A 12,452-nucleotide genomic window follows, 5' to 3' on the forward strand; every position below is an offset into this window, starting at 1 on the left:
CCCCAAACATCCCATTACCCAGCCCCCCAACATACACAAACACCTCCAACAACCATTTAACCCCCCCCCCCATACACACAATATACCTTTCTAATTACTACTATTAATTTAAGAACTAGATGTACCGCAGAGCGGTACAAAATATGACCGCCCAGTCCAGCACATTTTTTCCACAAAAAGAAATCACGCTGAAAGGCCTACAGTATATGATTCTAACTGTCTCACTAAATTGCATTATCCACACTCAATTCTCACTGGTATCTGCTAGACAACAAGTCCCAAAACATGATTAGTTCATAGATTTCACATGTAAAATTCATTTTATACAACCCCACCTCCATCTTGCCTGTTCATAATTCTGAGAAATTCTTGATTGTTTGTGTTATGTTTATGTTATGTGTGTGGGTGTGTGTGTGTGTGAGTGTGTGTGTGTGTGTGTGTGTGCCTGCGTATGTGCCTGTGCATGGAAGCGTACATATGTCTACTGTGTGAGTATATGTCATACGTATGATTACTGTGAATGTGTGTGTGTGCGTGTGTATCTGTTTGTGCACATGTGTGCACATGAAATGGGTTAACATGACCCCTGGAGGCAAATATACGGAAAAAAAATGGTCATCCTAGGCCCTACAGTTCTCAAGATATTCACAGAGAACTGTGTCTGGCCTACCCTCCTTTCGGGGGGTCCAGTCCAGCGGGGGGGCTACAGATCAAAACTAAAAATGACGGTTCCATGCTATCCATGTGGGGGTACATGCCCACCAAGTTTTGTGTACCCCGGTCTTTCAGTGTCCCGGGAATCCTTGTTGGTGTACGTCACTAAATGTACACATAAATTGTTTTATTGTAAGGCCCCCCATGAACGAAAGTACACAAAACTTGGCATGCATTCGGGTGTCATAATGATCCTACACTTTCAATTTCGTGCAGTTTTGACCATGTCAGCCAGAGATATTGTGATGAAAACACCTAAATTTTTGCTTTTTAATTTTTAACTAGGTGGCGCTATACATGAAATAAGTGGTAATGGGATGGGTTGACATGGCCCCTTGAGATCAACATACAAAAAAAAGGTGGACCTCCTAGTCCCTACGGTTCTCGAGATATTCACAGAAAACTGTCTCCGGCCACCTACAGGCCAGTTGGTGTATAGTAACATAAATTAATTTATTGTGTGGCCCCCCATGAACGGAATTCCACGAAACTTGGCGTGCATTCAGAGGGTGTCATAATGATCCTACACTTCCAATTTCGTGCAGTTTTGACTATGTTAGGTCACAGATACCTGCGATTACAACACCTCATTTTTACTTTTTTAGGTTTAACTAGGTGGCGCTATACATGAAATGAGTGGTTATGGAATGGGTTGACATGGCCACTTGAGATCAACTTACCAAAAAAAAATGGTCCTCCTAAACCTTACGGTTCTCGAGATATTCACAGAAAACTGTGTCTGCCCTACCCTCCTTTCGGGGGGGCTACAGATCAAAACGAAAAACGATGGTTCCATGCTATCCATATGGGGTTACATGCCCACCAAGTTTCGTCTACCCCGGTCTTTCAGTGTCCCGGGACTCATTGACAGAAATTTGGGCATGCGAAAAAGAAAAAAAAAAAAAAAAAAAAAAAAAAAAATCTGACTAAACCTATATGACCGCCGCTTCGCTGTGCGGCGGTCATAATTACTTATGACTTGGGCATCCATAGCCTGCTGGTTAGGGAATCGGACTTGTGAAGGAAAGAAAAGGAAGGAAAATGTGGGTGGGGGGAGTGATAGTGAACAGCGCTCTTCCACATCCACACATGTGGTGCCCCATTACCCCAACTACTCCCCTCGACCAAGGCACCTCACCCCCAACTACTCCCCTCGACCAAGGCACCTCACCCCCAACTGCTCCCTGGGTGCAGGATTGAGGGCTGGCCACTGGTCCGGGTGTGTACCTCCTAGTGTGGGTGTGCTCCTAGTGATTATTTCTGAGATTCTGATACGTTTTCAACCATGACGTATGCACAATTCCGGTTTGAAAACGTATCAGAATCTCAGAATTAATCACGTTATGCAGTCAGCTTAAGACGGCTACATCAAGTCGCACACACTCAGAGCAGTGAGCTCACTAGGAGCACACCCACACTAGGAGGTACACACCCGGACCAGTGGCATCTTGATGGATTACATCCTTGCATCCATGTGACATCATGTGACTTGGTTTGTGTGTTAAATGCCAGAGGTAATTGCTGTTGCATTGATTACAACTGATGATGGTGTTTGGATGTACCTTTTATTCCTTTCAGTCCAGTGTTAAAATAAAACATTTTAAGACAACTATTACCTGGATGCCTAAATGAACCTTCATAGACTCTTTACAGTGAATATGAATCCTAGCCAATCTCCCACATAGTATTGCATTGTTCAGTCAAAACTAAAGTCACAGAATAAACCATACTCACTTGAAGGCTTTAGCCTATAATAACTGTCTTCTATCATATTTGTTAACCGTCTTTAAAAAGGTGGGGATATCTGTCTGCGATGTGTGTAGCAAAGTTCTATGTGTAACTAGCAAACTTCTATGTGTAACTTCTCAGAGGCAGATAATGTAAACACTTTAAAAAGGTGGGAATGTCTGTGAGGTGTTTAGCGTTTAAAGTTCTATGTGTGAATGGCTTTGAAACATACTTTTACAGTCTGAAGGACAGTGGGAGCAGTGCGCTCCACACAGACACAAAATGCTATTATTTTAATAAAGTATTGATTTTAAAAATGTTGGAAATCGTACCTTTTTTGCGGGAGGGCTTCATGATACCTTTCTAGTATTGGTAATGAATTCCGTTTTCCGTTTTCTAGGAGGATCTGGCATCTGCTCACAGTGCAAAAACTACGGCCCTGTGTCCACCAATCACATTTTTTTTGTTTTTGCGCCAACAGCGCCCTCAACCTCATTTTCAGAGTGCTTTGTCAAGTTTTTATTGTTGCTAAGTCACAAAATTTTGATTGGTCGTCGAGAGAGAAGTGACAGCGATGAGGCCAGGTCTGTTCTATAAAGCTGAACAGATTTCAACTTTCAGTGCTCTGAGCTCTGCGGGGAAAAAAACAGTCAACCAGCGCTGAGGGCTTTCTGCCACCGAGGGCACTGAGCGCTCTAAACACTGAACTTCATAGGATGTGTATAGAAAATAGCCGGCGTCAGCGCAAAAAACACGATTGGTGGACACAGGCCCTAACTGGTTTGCTGACCAGGGGCGATTCTAGGATCTGACCTTTTGGGGTTGCTCAGCCAGAGACTTTCTAATGAGGAGACACAGCACTCAAAAAATCCTCCATAGAAATGCATGGGGTTAGTTTGTAACGCCTCCACAGAAATGCATGGGGTTAGTTTGTAACGCCAACATGGCAGTTGTCTAGCCTGGGTGTTCCCATGCTGCCTTGCGCGCGATTTGATTCACGCTGCTAAGGCAGCCTGGAGACCATGGAGCAAATTTTCGCCTGAGATAGGGAACGATCACAGAACAAGGGGGGAAGCAAGACGATGATGAGCTATGCACAGACGCATTTGATAGACATCCGTGGCACCCAATAAACGGATCTGGGAATTTTATTCTCGTGTTATTACAAATACGAGAAAATTAACGTTTGGTTTCCAGACCACGTCTCATTGAGAATTGGTGGCGCTAGCCAGGCTAGCAGTTGTCTACACTCATGGCCCTTTCCATTTCACTCGTAAATCATCGTACGCCAACCCATACCCGTTTGGGGCAGCCGTGGCCTACTGGTTAGCGCTTCGGACTTGTAACCGGAGGGTTGCCGGTTCGAACCCCCGACCAGTAGGTGCGGCCGAAGTGCTCTTGAGCAAGGCACCTAACCCCTCACTACTCCCCAAGCACCGCTGTTGTTGCAGGCAGCTCACTGCGCCAGGATTAGTGTGTGCTTCACCTCACTGTGTGTTCACTGTGTGCTGAGTGTGTTTCACTAATTCACGGATTGGGATAAATGCAGAGACCAAATTTCCCTCATGGGATTAAAAGAGTATACTTATCCATGTACGAGTTGCTAGAACGAACGCTGGGGTTTGTAGTCTTTTTGGGAAGAACATGGATGCCACCAGGGCAGCAGTTGTCTAGTTAGCGCTGGACATTGGTCTAGATCACGAAGACACGTTCCTCATTCTCCCTTACTGGGTATGGTCAATAGGTCAACAAGTGCTGTCGCGTTTCTCTCGAGCCATGAGGGGCATTAGCAGGAGGCTAGTCATTGTTATTGTTTTGTGCTACATGTAGCCTTTAGCTAACCGGCTGGAAAACAAATCGTCACATTGTATTGCACGCACAGCAAGACCGCTTGGGGTACCCTCGAGTACTCCGAGGTAAAGGAGGCATGCCTGCGTGAAGTGCCGCAAGAAAGCTGGGTAAGACCGATCTCACCATCCTTCGCCTTCACCTCGCCAATATTTTATTTTACTTGGCACTTCTGGCTTTAACAAGAACTGTGCCTTTGGCTATCCAGTTCCTCACTACCAGCACGTTTCAGCCAATAAACGGTTTCGAATCATAAATAAATAAATAAACCGAATATGCGTGTGTCTTGTAAACACCTTCTTCTGATTGAAATAATCCAAAAAAGGCCATATTCAGTTCACTAATAAACTAATAAACTGTTTGCACACATTGGGTCATGAAAACACCTTAAACAGAATATGCTCCCAGAGGGTAGAGTGTTGTAGTCCTGCGCATTCCCACAGACTTAGGATAAAATAAACCAACTGTCTCACACTCTTTTCTAATCATGGCAAAAGACAAGGAGACAAACGTATGGCTTGCAATCATGCAGATGTCCTAGAGTTCATCGACGGGAAATTTTTTTGTAATAACGACAGTTTTAAAGAGATTTTTAAAAACTTAATGAGGCTGGCTATCGACGTACGCTTGAACAAGTGAAATACAGGTGGAAGACCCTGAAGACGTTGTACTATGCAGCCAAAAGAGGAATAATGTCAATTTCTATGTAAACAGGAATATGCTCAAAATGTGACATTCTACTTGCTTGTAAACAGGTTAAACGGAATATGGGCAATAAACTGATTCAAAATGGTTTATTCTCGGCATGAACACGTGCTGTATATTCCTCACAGTGGACCCTGACAGCTTAAATCTCTCTCTGCGATAGCTTTTTGTAGCCTTCCCCTAAAACATAATGTTGAACAATCTTTGTTTTCAGGTCATTTGAGAGTTGTTTTGAGGCCCAGAGAGAGAGTCAAAGAGAAGAAAAACTTGTCCACCTTAAATGCCTTTACTCATGATTGGATGCACCTGTCTATGAAGTTCAAGGCTTAATGAGCTAACCAAACCAAGTGTGTGTTCCAAATAATCAGTGATAAGTAGTTACAGGTATTCAAATCAACAAAACATCAGTGATAAGTAGTTACAGGTATTCAAATCAACAAAACATCAGTGATAAGTAGTTACAGGTATTCAAATCAACAAAACATCAGTGATAAGTAGTTACAGGTATTCAAATCAACAAATAATCAGTGATAAGTAGTTACAGGTATTCAAATCAACAAAACATCAGTGATAAGTAGTTACAGGTATTCAAATCAACAAAACATCAGTGATAAGTAGTTACAGGTATTCAAATCAACAAAACATCAGTGATAAGTAGTTACAGGTATTCAAATCAACAAAACATCAGTGATAAGTAGTTACAGGTATTCAAATCAACAAATAATCAGTGATAAGCAGTTACAGGTATTCAAATCAACAAATAATCAGTGATAAGTAGTTACAGGTATTCAAATCAACAAAACGACACCCTGGGTGACCACGTCTGCACTGCCTACTTTTCATATCTGATTTAATTTCAAACAACTTAATATTGCTACACTAACAAAATACTCCAGTACTCAGCTTTCATTAGAAAATGAAGGGCATGCCACTTTGATCATTTTCTGTGACTATAGAAAGTAAATTATTATGCAGCTTCAGAGGGGTGCCTAAACTCTGTCATACCACTGTATAGTACTAATTTACCGCAAGTCACTTTGGACCAGTCCATCTGCCAAACCATAACCATAACATACACCCAACTGCATATACTACAGGTGCACAGTGATATCACTATTTGTACCTGTATAACGATATGAAACTGTAAATGGGCATGGTTTGTACTGGTTGTTATGTTTTTTTATATATTCTGTAACCGAATGGAATACAGTAAACCGTAAGTGGGCATGGTCTGTACTGGTTGTTTTTTTATATATTTTTTAATTTTTTTTAATTATATATATTTTCTTATGCCTTCAATGATAGGACAGCAGTGGAGAGTGACCGGAAGTAAACGTAAGAGAGAGCAGGGGTGGGATCCGGAAAGGACCACGGGGCGGGAATCGAAGGTTTAATGAAAACACTTACCAATATCAATGCGACGGGTGGGCCTGCATGTTTTCACAAAGCTCTGTTGATGTCTGGCGCAATTGAAGACATTTTAATGCGCAAGTCCTTCTCAATAGTATGCAGTCTTTGGCGATATTTTGTCTTCACTGCCGTGAAAGCAGAGAAACCTGACTCGCATAAGTAGGTTGTGGCGAAGGAGATCAAAACCTTCAGCGCTTGCTTTGCCAGGGATGGGTACGCTACCATTGCCTCGGCCCAAAAATCTACAAGTGGCTTTTTTTAACTGCAGCTGGAGCGCTCCGTCCGATGACAGGTCAATCAGCTGTTCCTGCTCCTGAAGTGACCGCTGTGGCACAGTGAGCGAAACTTCAAATGGGTTGCGCATCCACGACTTGGATGGATCCATAGGTGGGAAATATCGCCGTAGCTGCTCAGCTGACTACTCAAAAATGTAGTCAGATTGTAGTTTCTAAGAAGACTGCAAAACAGCCAACTTGGCTTTGTTGCTGTTGAAATTGTAAGTAGCCTGGGTGAACTTCGTTTTTGTAATGTGATTTGATAGTCTCTTGAACAATGTTTATTTATTTTATTTTATTTAAGGTTTATTTAGACATGTACAGTGCACATTAATGAACATAAAAATGTAATTGCGCCAGAATTAACCAAAATGGCTATTTTGCATCTGTTGTCCATGGGCCGATGTTAACAGGCCAGATGTGCCTACAAGAAACTCTACACACATCATTGCAGACCTAAAAGATAAAACAACACTTTACACATAAGATGTACTATAAAAAAGACGAACAAGTGAAAATAAGTAATAAAATGAGGGAGGGAAAAGAAAAGAAGAAAGGAAAAGAAGAGAGAGCATGGGGCAGGGATGGAAAGTGTGCAGTCGCCTGGTAAAACTGCCAAGCAGAGTCAATAGCGGTGAGTTATTGTGTTTTTTTGTTCAATGTTGACAGGTCTGGTTGCTGATTAGCCACTTCTTTAGGTTGGATTTGAATATGTCATACGTTTTCATGTCTCTAATATAGGATGGTATTGTGTTCCAGTCATGTGCAGCTCTAATAGAAAAAGCAGATTGGCCAAAACGTATTTTTCTCAGTTGAATTACAGTCTCCTCTAACTGTGCTACGTGTAGATCTGTAAGTGGGTGGATTTGTTTTTACAAACTGATTTAGAACTGGAGGAGCCAGTCCATTGACAATCTTATACACTAAACAGGAGTTAGTGTATTTCACCAGATTTTCCCAACTTAATATCTTATATTTTTTAAAAATTGGACAGTGGTGATGATATCTGGGCTTTTTATCAAGGACTTTAAGAGTCTGTTTGTACAGTGACTGGGCAGAGGTATAGGAAGTTGTACCTGACTGAGACCAGGTTGTTAAACAATATGTAATGTGGGAGATCATTGAGTGCATGTACATTATTGCAGCCTCAGTTGACATACAGTTGCGGATGTGTCTGAAGTTTGCCATATTGAACTTGACTCGTTGACAAACCTTTTTTATGTGAGGTTTAAATGATAAATGATTGTCAATAAGTACTCAGACACTACTTGTAGTCTCTCCCCTGCCACTAATACATCAGGTTCTGTAAAATGTTTTTTGACTTGCTAAAAAACATGCACACGGTTTTGGATATATTCAATTGTAAACAATTTTGGTTTAACCATGCAGTGATATGTTGCATCAAGCTTGTTAACTGATTTGCAGCCTGAACTGCACTGCTGCTGTGCACAAAGATCACTGTATCATCTGCATACATTTGTTGGCATCGGGGCAGACATTTGGCAAATCATTTACATACAGTAAAAATAAGTGGACCCAATATGGAGCCTTGTGGGACACCTGTGCGCAGGTGTTTGCTCGACCGTTTTATTGTGAGCCCTATGTGTTTAGCTTGGTTTATTGATGGCTAGCTCGCTAGCTAGTGGGGGTTTAGCGTAGCAGTCACTTGCTACTGAAGCTGCAGGGGGAGCTATGTCGTGAAAAATGCGAGCCCAAATCAGGCGAAAATCCAGAAACAGCGAAGGAATAACCAGACCTGCATAGGGCTTCTTTAACCACTCGTCATCGCTTCTATCTTGTCTCGTGTGTTAAACAAGGTAACACTGACTCCCTGCAGACCTAAATTCAATTCATTCAGAGCAGAAAATACGTCTGTCGTAAGGGACTGTCTTCAAAAAATTGCTCAAGTTCCTGTCGCAAATTCAAAAAGCCTTGTCAACACTTTTCCTCGCGACAACCAACGCACCTCAGTGTGCAACAACAGTGCCTTATGTTCGCTGCCCATTTCATTGCATAACAGCCCAAATAGCCTTGAATTTAGTGGACGAGCTTTAATAAAGTTTACCAGTTTCACAGCATCATTGAGGACTGCAAGTAAATCGCCAGGCATGTTTTTCGCTGCAAGGGCCTCCCTGTCAACACTGCAATGTAACCAGAGTATGGTTGGACAGACTTTCCTGATGTGCGCTACAAGCCCTGTGTGCTTTCCTGTCATGGCCTTGGCACCATCTATGTAAATTCCCACACAGCGTGTCCAGTCAATTCCATTGGACGTCATAAATTATAATCTATTAAATCAAATATTTCTTTCCCCGTTGTCCAGGTAGCAAGGGGCTTACAGAACAAATAATCTTCTTGCACCGTGGCTTCAAAAAGGTAACGGATGTACACCAATAAATTGGCCAGATTTGCTACATCGGTGGACTCATCTACTTGGAGAGAATAAAATTCGCTCTCTTTCACGCGAGTGACTAACGTAGTCAGGATGTGACAGGACACAGTGCTGTTGGACACTGGGATAATGTCCAACCTTTTTGCTTCTCTCTCTCCAATCATGCATGTAACCCTGTCACTGTGCACGTCTTCAACCAGAGTTAGTTAAGTGTGTTGGAGCCACTTAATTTGCTTTTCTGTAGCTGGCAAGATATGACGCCCGTAATGCATTCTTAGTAGACTGATTTGAATGACATTGTAGCGGTTTCGGACTGTTTTTTTAACTCAAAACTTAAAATTTTGATTTAAAAAATGTGAGCGGTTTTTCAGTGAAACTGGGATGCTTAGTGTGGAGGTGACAACGGAGATGACATGGTTTCAGTGAATGATTAGATCGCACCTAAGCACCCAAAACATGGGTAGACCAAAGGTGAGTGTCCCCTTGCAATTTTAATATATTTTCAAACTTTTTCTGGGATAATTGAGTACGTAAACCTTAACCACGCAAGGTAAATGCTATATTAGCATTAATTCGCAACCCTGTTACTTGCAACCCTGTTACTCTAATTAAAGTAACATGGTTATTATCATAGGGTCATTCCATGTGAAATCACCCAATTTCAGCACAATTTGGCAGGTGACCCTCTCCGAAAAAATTAAAAAAAAATCACAGGTGTTTGTAGAACAAATACATGCATAGATCTAAAATAGTATATCTGTATAACTAATCGTTGCAAAACTACAGCCCTTTGAAAGTCATTTTAAGCATTGTGGTGAACAATCCTTTTTGTTCAACTTCCAACCTTATTGGCTCTTTTGGTATTTCACACACATTAGTGAAACTATGTGAATAGAAGTACATTTTCCTGTTGAATTAAAAAATCCAATCGGATCAGACGTATCTTGTGTACTTTCCCCTCTGCAAAGCTTTGAAAATGGCTATAAATTCATAATGTGAAAAGACATCATCATCTTTGAGGGCTTCTCATTCAATAAGTATGTGACACAAATTTATCAGATTTTTTTCCTACTCATGTATGTATTATAAGGTCCTGTCCATGCATTAACTTTGGTTGTTATCATTATCATATTTTCAGAGCATTTCATCTTCTCATTTCACCACGTGGACAGTTAACATGATTTTTTTTAAATTTTCCCATATATCATTCTGAATGTGAGGATCATCTGCCCAAAATTTGGGCTTGTTGCTGAGTTTCTTCATTGAGATAAGATTTTTTACAAATACTGTCTATAAATCCACTGAATTTGTACTTTATCTGCAGTACCACTTTGCACCACACGTGGTGCTCTTTTAATACAATGGAAGTCAATGGAAGAGTAAGAGAGTCACTTGTTTGCTGCACATATCCAATGTATTAAAAGAGCACCACGTGTGGTGCAAAGTGGTACTGCAGATAAAGTACAAATTCAGTGGATTTATAGACAATATTTGTAAAAAATCTTATCTCAATGAAGAAACTCAGCAACAAGCCCAAATTTTGGGCAGATGATCCTCACATACAGAATGATATATGGTAAAATTAAAAAAAAATCCTGTTAACTGTCCACGTGGTGAAATGAGAAGATGAAAACGGGCTTTTTGAAAATCAAGCCCAATTTAATAAAAATGCTCTGACAATGTGATAATGTTAACAACCAAAGTTAATGCATGGACATGACCTTATAATCCATACATGAGTGGGAAAAAAATCTGATGAATTTGTATCACATACTTTTTGAATGAGAAGCCCTCAAAGGTGGTGATGTCTTTTCACATTATGAATTTATAGCCATTTTCAGAGCTTTGCAGAGGGGGAATTACACAAGATAGACCTGATTTGATTGTATTTTTTAATTCAACAGGAAAATGTACTTCTATTCACATAGTTTCACTAATGTGTGTGAAATACTAAAAGAGCCAATAATGTTGGAAGTTGAACAAAAAGGATTGTTCACCACGATGCTTAAAATGACTTGAAACTTGAAAGGGCTGTAGTTTTGGAACCATTAGTGATACAGATATACTATTTAAGATTTATGCATAGGTTTGGTCTACAAACACCTGTGATTTTTTTCAGATTTTTTGGGAGAGGGTCAGCCACTGGGTGATTTGACACGGAATGACCCCATAGTTATCAGGGTATTTTTTGTTAACTATGATATATGTATGATTAAAGATTTTGAGTTAAATTCTAAAAATGAATTTATTTGTATAATTAAACATTATTTACATGTTTTAAATAAATTGCCAGAAGTTGCATATTTCTTCTGTTAGTACAGTGTCAATTTAGCATATTGTGCCACAATACATGTTCAGATTCAATTACAGCTGAAAATAAACAGATTTTGGGCCTCTTCTGCACTGCAAAAAATGAATTCTAACCAAGTGTTATTAATCTTATATAAAGATTAAAAAATCTATTTGGTATTGTTTTTAGTATTTTTAATTTTTTACTTAATTTAAGAAGACTTTGACTTATTTTAGATAGATAGATAGATAGATAGATAGATAGATAGATAGATAGATAGATAGATAGATAGATAGATAGATAGATAGATAGATAGATAGATAGATAGATAGATAGATAGATAGATAGATAGATAGATACTTTATTGATCCCCAGGGGAAATTCAAGGTTTTTTTTTTTTTAGATAGATAGATAGATAGATATATTTTAAGGACTCTTATCAAGACAAATTTGCTCAACGCACTGGCAGACAAATTTGCTTGTTCAGGATGAGATGTCTTAAAATAAGTCAAACTTTTTTTAAATTAAGTCAAATGTTTTCACAAGAAAGTGCTAGGTAAGTCTCTTTATACTGAAAAAAAATACCAACTTGATTTTTTTTATCTTGATATAAGATTAATAACACTTGATTAGATTTTGTTAGATTAGCAGTTTTTGCAGTGTGAGTGCTGCTGAGAGGCAGGGACGCTACTGTGCCAGACGTGATGCTGATGAGAACAGGAGACAGGAGTACCTGCTAAAAGAGAGAATGAAGTGGCAGAAAGACAAAGAACCAGGGAAGAAGATAGGGCAAAAAGGCCGCAGTCCTAAAGCGTAGCGTGCCCAGATGAGAAGTGGAGAGAGGCTCATGAGAGGAGTAAAGCATCTCAGAGATTTAACTCCTCTCCAGTCAGGCCTGATTCTACAGTCAGTTCTCCACCAGGGACATCAAGGTCAGATGAAGTCCACAACAAATACAGCCAATCCAAGAGCCAGAGAGACAGGCAAGTCATTTCAGGAATAGTGACGAGCAAAATACTGAAGAGGTACAAACTTCAGAAAGTGGTGCAGGAGGTCTTTGGTTTTTCAAGGAAGAGATGGAAGGAATCTG

The sequence above is a fragment of the Alosa pseudoharengus genome, unplaced genomic scaffold (genome assembly GCF_046254945.1).
Source record: "Alosa pseudoharengus isolate Yale_2024_CS ecotype anadromous, Long Island Sound unplaced genomic scaffold, YU_APseudo_1.1 YU_APseudo_1.1_scf_1, whole genome shotgun sequence".
Lineage (NCBI taxonomy): Eukaryota > Metazoa > Chordata > Actinopteri > Clupeiformes > Clupeidae > Alosa > Alosa pseudoharengus.